Genomic DNA, 12,832 nt, shown 5'->3' on the forward strand with positions numbered 1-12,832 from the left:
AAATCTCTCTTCATATAATATGGGATCTTTAAACAACAAACAGACTCACTGACAAAAGAGGAGGCTGATTAGATAAGATTTTTATTCCTCTGAATTTTAGCTGTACGGTATGTAGCTCACATCTGACACCTTCGCCCATCCGTGTGTCTCTGCCAGGGCTGATCAGATCCTGGCTTGAGTCCGACCAGTGTTTGAAGTCCATGATTCACTGCTGTTCAGCTCTTGCTGTGGTGGGTCTGAAGGCCCAGCCATTACATTCACTGGCAGTTTCTGCAGAAGCAGCAGCAGCATAAACATCCTGCAGAGACATGGGTATAAAAGCCTACTGTAGTGCATCTCTACTCATCCTGCAGCTCCCATCCACAAAATCCATACTTGGAGGTGTTTATTTGAAGTCTGGAGTGTTTACGCTCTTAGTTCTCTTCATTTAAGGAGTTCAAACTCTTTGAACTCAGGTTAGCCACTCAGGTCATTAGGAGAGAGTAAGTAGGTCCATAGGACAGAGGGGATCTGATAGCCAATGGCAAAGGCTTGCATAATAAACTGGGAAAGATTTTCATGTTCAAGGTTGAGTATGAAAAACATACATTATTATTTAATGGCAGAAATTACGAATCTGGATCAATATAAAATGTTATCAGCTGCTTCTTCAACCCGTGCAAAACCAGATGTGTCTTCCCTAACAACTGTATATTTTAAAACTTACGGAGATTCATGTCACACTATGGAATTCAAATGATAGAAAAATACGAGCATAACAAAGAGCTTCACATATTAAATCTTTGTAAAGGCTCAAATTCAATAGGGAGCAGTTTACTAAATTAAATGTTATCAGTAATTACAGGAAAGACTACGGGAGAGGTATTTTTCTGTCATTCTTTCATTTGAATTTTTGCTCATGTTCAGGTTTATGACAATACTTCTTTCTTTGTGCAGTACATGTAATACAAATTCCCATAATGGATTCAAAAGGCTTTTTACACAAAGTAAACACATTTTCATACAGAAAATACAAGACAGCCTGCAAGGTGCTGCCAAGTTATATCCATTTGAGACTAAGTGCCGGGGGTGGTCTGTGCTCTGTGAGCAGTGGCCTCAACACTGTAGCTCCCGTCAGCAGCTACTGTAAGCCTCCTCCATACAGTGCAGGATGGTGCAGCGATGTATTAAATTGCTGCCTTTTAACCTTATCTTTTTAATCAATAATAAATATGGAAATATAAAAAGGAATAGCCACAAGTATTCCTACCAGTATCCCGTGATCATGGCAAATCTTTACACACCCTCCACAGATATCTGAAGGTCGCAAAGCAACAATATAGATTTATATCCCCTTGGAGAATCATGCAAACATTAAATATAGTCAAAGCTACTCAAACGGGCACCTGAAGTTTCAAATGGGAATTGATTTCATTTTTATTTGCAACAAAACAAACAGCAGCTGTTTTTCTGTGAGACCAAAAAAACAAATAGTTTATTGCAGAGTAAAAGACACAGGGTGGTAGCCCGTTTGTTGATGCTGCACTTAGTCCTCAGTCATTCCAAACATGCTCTTGTTCTTAAAAGATTAAATCTGAAATTTTGTCATGGTCAATGAATCTTATGAAAAGACAATGAATTGATCCTAATAACAAGCACTGACTCTGTAGCCAAAGCCTCGTGTGTCTTATATAAACTATTAAAAACTGCATCCTCGCAGTATATTATGATGAAAATGGGCACTGAAGTTAATTTTGAGTCAGTTCTGTATAAACCGTAGCTTTGGGGAAATACTCAGTATCCACAGCTGAAAATAGACCAGCATAAATACATTATTTACTGCTGTTTGAGTGACGTTTACTAACAACTATAGTTCCCAGCTGGAAAATTATTTTTCCTTTTTTAAATAATGTAACCGTGTATTTGTGACCTGTTTTCAAATATTTACGTACATACGAAGAAGACATGGATTAAAACTATCTGTGGCTTTGGTCCGTGCACAGATACAGCTCCCATGTCCTTGAAAAAGCCATTGGCATATTCATTTCTGGTACTATGACCCATGCACTTTCAGGTTAGAGGCTGTTTTGTGTTTGGCATATGTGCATGGAAAAACACACAGTACTCGGGAGCACGCATTCATGCCATTTCGCCATTTCATACTCTGCTGGTAATCTGCCTTAGCTGATCCATTTAATTGCACATTTGATGCTCAGAGGAACAGTAGTGCACCTTGGTAATAACTTCTCTGGTTTAACATATTTTTCTGACGCCTCATGTCAGTGGCATTTCAGCACTCGAATAGATTCAGCTCAGCGGTAATTTGTTTCAATGTGGGGTGCAGGGGTGACTCCGAGTGAATCAATCTGTGGGCCTCGGCAAGCACACCAGCCATTTATGCCTTATCTAACCTGTAATAAAGGGTCACTTCTGCAGTGGGGCTCCTTCAAACCAGTGTTCACATCAAACTGCTTTGGAGGAGCCCCGCTGCTTGAGAAAACTCGTGTGTTTAAAGTCAAAGTGCATGAATACAGTGCTTCAACGCCTGGACTGAAATTTATTCACACCTATACATTCGATATATTTTATACATGAAATTCTGAAACATAAAGGTAAAAAAAAGACCCAAAGCATCAGGTGGTAACATTTCTTGTCCCTTTTTCATGTGTTGCTATGTTTTTATTTTATTCCTCTGGGTAACAGGCCAGTCATGGAAACTGTGATCTTGTGTCAAGATATTTCCAGAGCAGCTACAATGAAGCCTGACAGCAGAAATATCTTTAACTATATGAAACATCAACAGTAAATGTCAGGTTTCAGTGTCAGGCTCTCCGAATCAAAGAGAGAGGCTTCTTTCTAGACTCACCATTTTCACAGCCGTTCAGCAATCATACCAGGAGAAATCCATCACAGCGGAAGCAGAGATAACAGCTTCACACTGACAGCTGCCTCCATAGACCAGAATGCAATGCTGAGACATGACATGTTGCATTGTAGGTAAGGGCTACAACTCTTTATGTGACTGGTAAAAATCTTGCTGTAGTTGCGCTATTCACATTTCTTCTCTCATATATATATATATATATATATATATCCTTGTAAACAAAGGCGTAGGTTTGGTAGCAACAACCCCACCACCCCTCCAAAACGAAGAGATAGATAATATAATAAGGCATAAAAACATTATAATATAAAAAGTCATAGTATAGAAAGGCATGACAAAAAATAACAATATTGGCAGGGGAAATTCTGTCCTCCCAAAATATTAGTAGGGACATGTCCATATGCAAACCTGTGCCGTTGCTTGTTAGTTAAAGCTCCTTCCCTGGAGAGATGAGGTAACAAATCAACACCTGAAATAGACGTAGACGGGCAGGTTGAAGGAAAGTTGATGCACCTAAAAAAAGTACGTCAACACTTTTTCAACAACTGTAACTCCTTTAGTGTGATGAGGATCACATTATAGATTAATACTGATGATCAATATCAATGTTCTGCTTAGATTCCAATACTATGGAGGTGAATGTAAATTGATTCTTGGTGCTCACATAAAGGCAAAGGGGCTGGGATGACAATATTCAACATTTATATTAGCCAACAGTGTCTCTTACTACTTTCCAATTTCCCTCCCACGTCTGTGGCCCCAAGCCCACTGCTTCTGACTGAAGGCGTAATTCTTTAAAAACCAAAACATACTTTCATTCATAATGAAAGTAATATCATAGTCAGTGTTTTATTGAAAAATATTATTTCTTTCAAAAGACAGTGTCCCCAGTGCTGCGGGTGATCCACCACTCTCGCTGTGAACAGTTTTCAAAGTTGCTGTTTCGTCAGTATAAACTAGTTCCAATTCATCTGACGTGGGGGGGCAGAAGACACAGGCGTGTATCAGACATCACACCAGCCAGTTTGACATGTCATAGCAGGAGAAGCACAGGTGTTATTGGTTCAGTTAATAGTTATAATCATTGTACGCCTGAAACACCTGTGCTTCTTCCTGCTTTGAAATGTCCACACGACTGCTGTGAAAAAGGTTGTATTATATTTTGGAGACGCTGGACGTCACTGAACTTGAACAAATAAGCAAAACTAGTTGCAAAACAAGATGTTACTAGAGGTGAGAGAGAGAATATGTAGTTCTGACAAAGTAGTGTTAATATTAAAGGGTTAATCTGACATATTTTTGCTCAGGCTTGAGCAAACAGGTTCATACAGCTGCTATTTTTCTTTTTCAAAACACTGACATTTACCTTTTTATTTTCATTTTTTTAAAAGGTACATTTGCATGTGCCACTTCCTCACATTTCCAAAATGTTTGTTTTTTTTACCACATAGACAGACATGTTATCAAGCCAGAAGCAGGAAGGAACCATTAAGTGCATTAACAGTGACACTCAAACTTACAGGCAGGTAAACAGGAAAAACAGGTAAGAACATGAACTGCAGAAAAGCAGACAGGAACAGAATATCAAAGTCCAGAAACTCACAGGAATACATGGACACAGGAACGGTAACAGGGCAAACGTACCATTGTCAGTTTGCCTTGTTACCATTCCCCACCATGGGCAGGGGGCAGGTGTATAGTGGCTGACTGGAGATGACAAACAAGTGAGGTGGGTGTGGCAATGAGAGCTGGGTGATTAGATTGGAGTGAGAACAGGTGGGCAGATGAACAGGGAAAGCCAGGTGACTGCAGGAGGGAACCAGAGAGCCCAGAGACGAACTGTGACACATCAGCTCTTGCTAGCTAACATGACATGGGGTTGAGAAATGGCAGCTAGCAGCATCGACGAGACCGGCCTCCCATCTGAGGATGACTCCGCGATAACTTCCACACCTCGCTGATTACAGGTAGGAGAGGAATCAATTTACTTTTTCCTGTTTCTTAACAGACAGATTTTTGCAATATTTGTGTAAACCTTAATTTTAGCTGCTAAAAAGAAATTTAAAAAACAGATTTGGTACATGTTGGTAAAGCTGCCATGGATACAGACTTTCTGTCCTACACAGGGGATTGCAGTTAGAGATCAAATTAGCATTAGCCTTTTGTTAGCCTAGCCTCCACAACAGCTATACATGCCATGTATTGTATAATCTGTGTGCTGTACCTTAATTTCAGTTTATGGAAAACACTGGTCAGGATTTTGCAGTTTTTGGCGATGACTTGCAGGTTTTCGGTGACGTGGGTAGATGATAACCCTGAAGTCAGCCTCTAGCTCGTAGCAAGAGGCTTTATCATATAGTGCGATGACAGGATGCACTGGTTTGTGCAGAAATGTTCCGGTTTCAAGCTGGGTGTCCCGAGTCCCTACAAATGTCTGTAAAACACCAACATGTTTTCAATATTCATTACCAAATTTAACAAAAATATTCAATATAAATACTGTACTTGTTGTCAGCGCTTAAATAGATGTTGCAAACAATGCATCTGAGTTCAGCACCGATCGATCTGTGTGTGTGTCACTAGTCAAGGCTGTTGTTTGCCTATGAGTTAAAGGCAAGTGTCATAGTCAGTGGCTGATTGACTATGAAACATGTGGTGTGTACGTAAGCGTGTGATTGAACATACAGTACACTTAATGTTCCTGGTTTGGGGGTTTTAAAAATATGACCAACCTTCAGTATCTTATAGTGATTTTTTTTTTTTTTTTTTCTGCAGCACTTACACGGTGACATTGCACTTTGGTTAAAAGAAAATCAATTTGTTGGATGAGGAAAGGCTCAAACACAGGGAGGGGCTACCAATAAAGGGGCAGCATCGAAACGAGCTGCTTTCACTGACACGTGTTGACAACTCTTAGCCAGGTCAATGTGCTGTGCCAGCGGCTGTCCTGTCCCGATTAACATTATTCACTGCTTGAAATGCTGTGTAATCAGTAACTGCTGTGGAGGGTTTGGCGTCCGCCAAAGCAACGTGTCTTCCCACCGTTCGACTCGTATAATTCCAGCATGTATTTCCTCTTTCATCAGAGGGGCTGGCTGGCTATCTGGACGCTTCTTTTGTTTTCTACGGGAACATGCTTTTGCAGCCAAGGACAACAAAACCATTATTCATCATGGCTGGCAAGACAGCTGTTTAAAGTTTTATTGAGGCTCAAGGTGTGCCTTTGTAAGCATGTCCTGTTTTCAACCTTGGCCAATGAAGGTCTAGAAAATTGAGGGGAAGGCATGCTAGCCTTTGGGAACCTTTTTTTTCTTGATAATTACTCTTTCAAGGTTTTCTGGGGTGTGATGATATATGCCCTCGAAGATTAAAAAATCATATGAGATAGAAACTAAAAGAATCATAGATGTGTTTTTCAAGCCTTTGTATCAGCAGGTTTTTATTTTCCTTTTGATGGTCTTTGTGCTGACACTACAGTGTGGATTCTCAGACAGCAAACGCACCAAATAATCATACATGTTTAATGAACTCAAGTGCCCAATGAAAAATTCAACTTTTCCTACCCAAACACAAAAGTGTCATCATGTCTTGTCCAATAAGGCCTGAAATCGTGACGTAGAGGACACAGTTCAGTTATTATTTATTGGAGTTTAATGTATGCACAGCAACAATAGTGTCGACAGCTCATGCCATCACATGCTGACATCCATCCAGAGACGCTCAGTTCGAGGGCGTTGCTGAGTGATCCCTCAAGCATGGAGAACGTGTGTGGGAGCTTGTTTGGCTCTTGGCATGGCTCTCAGGAAATAAAAGTCAAAGCTTAAGAAGATGGATTTTTTTTCTACTGACTGAAACATCGTGTGTGTGTGTGTGTGAGAGAGATAGATTGTGTGTTCAGACCGCAACTCACCTGCATATGATTGGGTCCTCTGAGGAGACACAACCCGGCAACAGCGACCAGGGCCAAGTTATGTCAGCGCAGGGATGAAGGTGCTCAGCAGCCCCCACAGGCTCCGTGTGTGCTGCTGGAGAATAAGCAACATAGTCAGGAATTAGTTGTATGAGGTCTTTCTGGTTTCATCCCCTTGCGTGTGGATGTTGGTCTGTGAGTCACTTTTGAAAGACGGACGATACCAGCTGAGTTTTTAAACACTCTGCAGGGCCACAGTGTGCCTTGCTGCTGCTGCTGCTGCTGCTGGTGGTTGGCTGGCTGGCCGTACTTCACTTCAAGTAGGGTGCCAGGAAAAAACCCAGCTTTCAAAAATCATTTCTGATTGGACCGTGCAGCGATCTCCGTGTAATGATATGCAAATGCGTCTCAGACAGTGAAAATGTGTTTTTAGTACATTGCCACCTTCACAGCAGGCCTGGGAAGCTCAGCCCGCTTTGATGTTGGAGACGGGCTCACGATGCGTTCACGTCATGTTGGAAGTCTGCACGGGCACCCACTTAGTGTCATGAATTGTGGTTATCACAAGCAGCAAACATGGCACTGAACCCGCCAATTTGATCATCTGAATGCAATCTATTTATGTAAAGCAATTTCGGCTGTAGTTTATGGTTGACTTGAAATTCCTTAAAGCAAAAAAGTTAAATGAAACTGAGGCTGAAGTTAGCAACTCTTTCAAGTGTCTCTTGCTTTTTGATTTTTTATATATATATATATATATATATATATATATATATATATATATTTTACTGCTACCTCTGCAGCAATGTCAGAATCTTTAGAACAACAGCACGAACTGATAATGCAAATCATTTAAAGCCTTATATGTAACTGATATAACTGATGATATCTTTCATTATGAGCGTTGCCCACATTTCCATGCAGCGTGATGTCTACAGAGACGGCAGAAGCGCATACCCACACACACACCCACAGACAGGCTTAATAGGAACTGTTGGCAGGCTCCCTTAAATGGCAGAGAAAGGGAGGGTTCACAGTCTCAGTGGGAGTCAACATCTTGTCAGGGTCCATCGGCAGCGAGGCCTCTGCAAGAGGGTGATAACCCCGAGCATTTTTCTCAGCCAGCGTGTTCAACTTAATCATCGGTAAGAGTCTGACCTAGAAGAAGAAATGCAAAGAAAGCAAATAAACTCTCACCCATAACAAACAAACTGTGTATTTTCGTAATCCACATGACATGTCCGGTGTGGCAAATTCATGAATAATGGATGCCTTTTAAGTTAGAGATATGTTGAATCAGGGTTTCTTTGATACCAAATCTCCTTTCCTTTGTGTTTCTGTCTCCACAGCAAACAGGAACACAGAAAATATTTTAACTGATCTCATAATTTCATCTTTTTTGTAAATATATATGAATAAAGAGAACAGTTGAGCAGCCATTTTCTTTAATGAAGCAAAACTGGATTCACCCTGTATTACGTGATGCACCCTCATCCACAGCGCCTCTGTCACACTCAAGGTGACACCTGTCTGTTCTTGGTGTTTACTCAATCTTACAAATGTAATTAAGACTAATGCCAAACATAAAATATGAATAGTTTTTTTGTTTGTCTTTTTTTTGCCCTAGAAAATTCAGCTTTATCAAGCATTGAAATTTGTAGGAATAAATGATTAAGACACCTTTTCAGGCTGAGAAATATCCCTTGTCTGACTACACAAAGGCTAATGAGGTGTAGCAGATAATGATACATAATTAATACACTATGGACTTGTGTCTCCTGAAAGCAATATGAAGTAAGACATGGGGATAAATCTATAGGCATCGTGTAAATTAAAGTTTGTTTTTGCAAATTACTGTTTTGTGAGGAACTTGTTTTTCATGGATCCATTATTCATTAAGGATTTTCTTTGCTATAGTGGGGAGATTTTATTCTGAAAGCAAATAAATGTCAAGACCGGGCATTATTAAATCATCCACTTCAATTTCAAATGGTAAATATGTGCATTTAGATGTTGATCTTAAGTGTTTTTTTGTTGTTTCCCCCCCACGTACTGGAGAACCACAGTGTTTGTACCCGGCAGCTTCACAGGCTGCAGGGGAGCCAAGGATGGAGCCGGCACAGGAGCACACTTTAGCTAACTGAGATTCTAGGGGGGTAGGGTTAGAGAAACAAGGGAAGACAAAGCTTGATCCTGCTTGTAGGTCACAGCTCACCAGCGTGTGCTGCTGCACATACTGAGCAAACCCATCGTGTTACATGACCATCAAAGACATGTTTTATATAATTTATACCTCATAAATGATTCATTTCCAGCTATAAGAAGAAGGCCCTGTTCTGGTTATGATCCCTTGACAAACATATAAACTATACACCAGGGTTTGCAATTGAAATTCCAAGAGGTTCCTTCTCTATATAATATAATGATAACTATATGTTCTGTTATATGTCCTGTTCGGTTCAGTTAACCAGCAGTCTCAACCAGTTTTATAAGAAACAGTCTCAACTCATCTGAACAACTGAACACCTTTTTATAAAACGTCCTTTTTCTCTCTTTCGCTCCTCTATCCCACTTTCCCCACTTATTATTTTTCTTATGTCTTCTCCCCCATGTGTGTATCTCGCGCACGGACTCAAGTCGCAATGATTGGCTGAGGAGTGTCATGTGACGAAAGCTGCAAGACCTAGAAAAACTGCACCAGTTAAAATAAAAATGCTCTGCCAGAATTTGATAACTGTCAGTAATTTATAGGTTATAGGTCTCGGCCCGGATCCGGACCGTGGTCTGCCCGTTAGTGACCTCTTGTAGAGTTGCCGTATCGTTTGTCCAGTCTTCATCTCTCCTGTGTTTTAAGTAAACAAGTTATCCAACTTAAACAACATAGGTTGCTTGTCACTACCCGCACATACGACTGAGGGTAGTGCAGTTCTTCTCACTGAGACGACGTTGTGTCTTCACACTGAGCCTGTGGAAGAGTCAGTCTCATGCTGAGGTGATGGACTATGGGCACATTCTACTACATTAATCACTCTTGGGAATACAATGAATAATTTCAGCACTCTTAATATGCAGTAGTCAATTTAATTCATTATTGATAACTATCATCAAACAGTGATAGCTACCTCATAGTTAAAGAGACCATCTTTAGTGGGCAAATGGCCCGGAAACACCACAAACATTCATTATATGTTGGATATAATAAATCATCACAGAAGGCAAAGTGGCTGCACTGCTCTGCAAACAGCACCGCCTTGAGACCAGTTCCCACCATCTGTTCATCCACCGCAGTCCTCTGTACACTTCCTTTTATTACTGGTCTCATTTGTTTTGAGTGAGACAGGTAATCAGGTCTGCAGATGACATCATCACAATAAAGGTGTTTATTTTGAAATGACCGCTGGGCCCAGTGAGTGTCGAGGCTTTTCACACATTTAGACTTCATAGCTTTAATATAGTCTTGCTGAGACTAGTGGAGCTGGGTTACCATGGCGATGTACGCTGCTTAAAAGGGAGCCAATAAAAAAAATAAATATATAAAGTTAGCTCACAACCCACAAAAACTCAATTCATGATAAGACCATCAAAAGAGCTGTGTGATAAATGGAGAAATGTGTATTCCTTTAAACTTTGAACTACCATGTGGTTTTTGTTATTAATCTTTCTTTGTTTATTTTATTTAATTTTTTTTTTTTTTACAATTTCGGGGATCTATAGTTTCTACAACACGAGCACTGGATTGTTATCATTACAGTTTTCCATTGAGCTGCGCTGATGTAGCTTGATGTGACTTTTCACACATGAAAACAAATTTAATCATTTAATTGATCATTTATTTTAATGTGGCAACCACTCGATTATCTCACCAGGACCAGTTGAAACTTTCTTATAGTGGATGGAAGGATTTTGAGTTTAATATGTTACAATGATGGAACGAGCAAATCCCTAAACTATTTTAACCCTGTCTCTTAGAAATTAAATCCATGTATTACTAAACATGTTTTCCCAGTGAAGCTGTGGTGGCAATGCAGTCGCTGGCTGGATCATTAGGGCAGGATCACGGTTTAGGGTGAGTGTAAATTAAAAAGGTTGTGTCTGAAGTCACTGTGAACCTTTTCTGTTTTAAACTAGACCACAGTCTTTCCCTAACATTAAACAAGTGATGTGTGAGTCTAAGCATAACCATGAAAAGGTGTAATACTGCTGTAATCACTACAGGTGGATGTTTTACTGCAAGATCAGATACGTTGTCTGTGAATGTGGTTGCATTTATGTTTCCTACAAAAATAATTTGTTGTTGCAGATTAGTTGTACATAAACATACTTTCTAAAAGACGGTTGAGGTTGATTTAGAGGACTGTATGTTAAGCCATTAGTCTATGGTCATGCATCGTCTAATGACCAGCCTCTACTATTACAGGGGGCTCCAAATGAGGAGAACCTGATGTACCCCGCCTGAACACTTAGACTTCCATTTTATGATTTTTCATGTTCTCTTGTATTGATCAGATGCCATAATAAAAGACATGCCTCTGTAACATTGAATCGTGCTTCCAAAAGCATCTGCATTTCGACCTCTCCAACCTCCAACAAGGGCGGTCTGAGTGTAGACAAGAGACTGAAAGAACACTGGACAACATCAGCAGTCTGTGAACATCAGACCAAGAGGGGCCACAGCTCTGTGAAGAAATCAAAGTCATCGACCAGGAGTCAGTGGACAGCCAAAGAAATATCAAAGAGGACATTCACATATAACCTGCGGGTCAAAACTTCCACTTATCCAATTAAATATCTCTGCATCTGCGAGACTGGCTCTCGCAAACATTGGTACAGGCAATGTTCCCCAGGGGATGACTCCTAACGACTTTAGTGACTTTTCCTCTAGCACCACCAGCAGGTTGACCTCTGTGGTTCAGAGTCAAATGTCTTGAGTGGATTACCATGTAATCTGGTGCAAACTCTGGTGATCCTGACTTTTCATCTATCGCCATAATCATTACAGTGAGTTCACAGTGAGCATTTTAAACTCAGTGTGGCTGTAGACTCTTGGTCTTCTTATGTTATTAGCATTAGTCAGATGTAAAAGAAAAAAAGGAACATGAAATATGACATTGTTTATTGTAGAGGCATATTTAAAGAACGTTGAGAATGCAACAGGGATTATACTGAAACCGTTCTCAAGAGATGAAGAGAGTTGTTTGAAACATTAGACGTACGTAAGTGTCTTTGCTTAGGTGTCCAGATATAACCACTTGGTGTGCTGTCATACCTACTTCTGTGTAATTAACTAGGATTTCTTGGTGAATCTCTTGCGGAAGGTTCTGAGTGTAACCTGAGCTCAAAGTCTAACCAGGCCAAAAATACACAAGTTAAAAACAACTCTCTGATTCTAGTAACGCCTCCTATTGTTAGAGTCCAACTGCCAAAAGGAAAGGCAAGGCAAGTTTATTTATAAGGCATATTTCATACACAGAGGCAATTCAAAAATAGAGAGAACAGAGCATAGAAAAATAAAAAATAATAAGTATAAAATGGATCAAAACAAGAAAATCCATAAAAAGAGTCAGGGTGCAATTATTAGCAGCAGTTAAAAGGAGAGGTGATTTGGTGTTTTTAAAAGTAGATAGAGATGGGCCACATCTAAGATGTTTATTTCAGTTGTGTGTAGCATAATAAGTTAATGCAGCTTCACTCTGTTTTGTTTTTTAATACAGGAACACTGAGCACACTGTTGCCTGAGGCTTGATGGTGTGGAAGCAAGTCAAAGATGTACTTAGGTCCTAAACCTTTAAATGATTTATAGACAAGTACGAATATTTCGAATTCAATTCTTTGAGACTCTCGCGGCAGTGAGTTTCCTGAATTATATGTAGCTGCTGCTTTTCTGGGAAGTTTTGAAAGAAGAGTTTTTGTTTAGACATGTCTCCTGTAATTCTTGCCATATTTTTAAGATGATAATGGGCCGATTTTGTCATAGACTTGATATGGGAGTTAAAATTTAAATTGGAGCCAATAATAACCCCAAAATTTCTGACTTGGTTTTTAGGCTTCAAAGAAACGGA

Source organism: Seriola lalandi, unplaced genomic scaffold (assembly GCF_002814215.2).
Source record: "Seriola lalandi dorsalis isolate HSWRI2012SDOR001 ecotype SW California unplaced genomic scaffold, Sedor1 jcf7180002054914, whole genome shotgun sequence".
NCBI classification, from domain to species: Eukaryota; Metazoa; Chordata; class Actinopteri; order Carangiformes; family Carangidae; genus Seriola; species Seriola lalandi.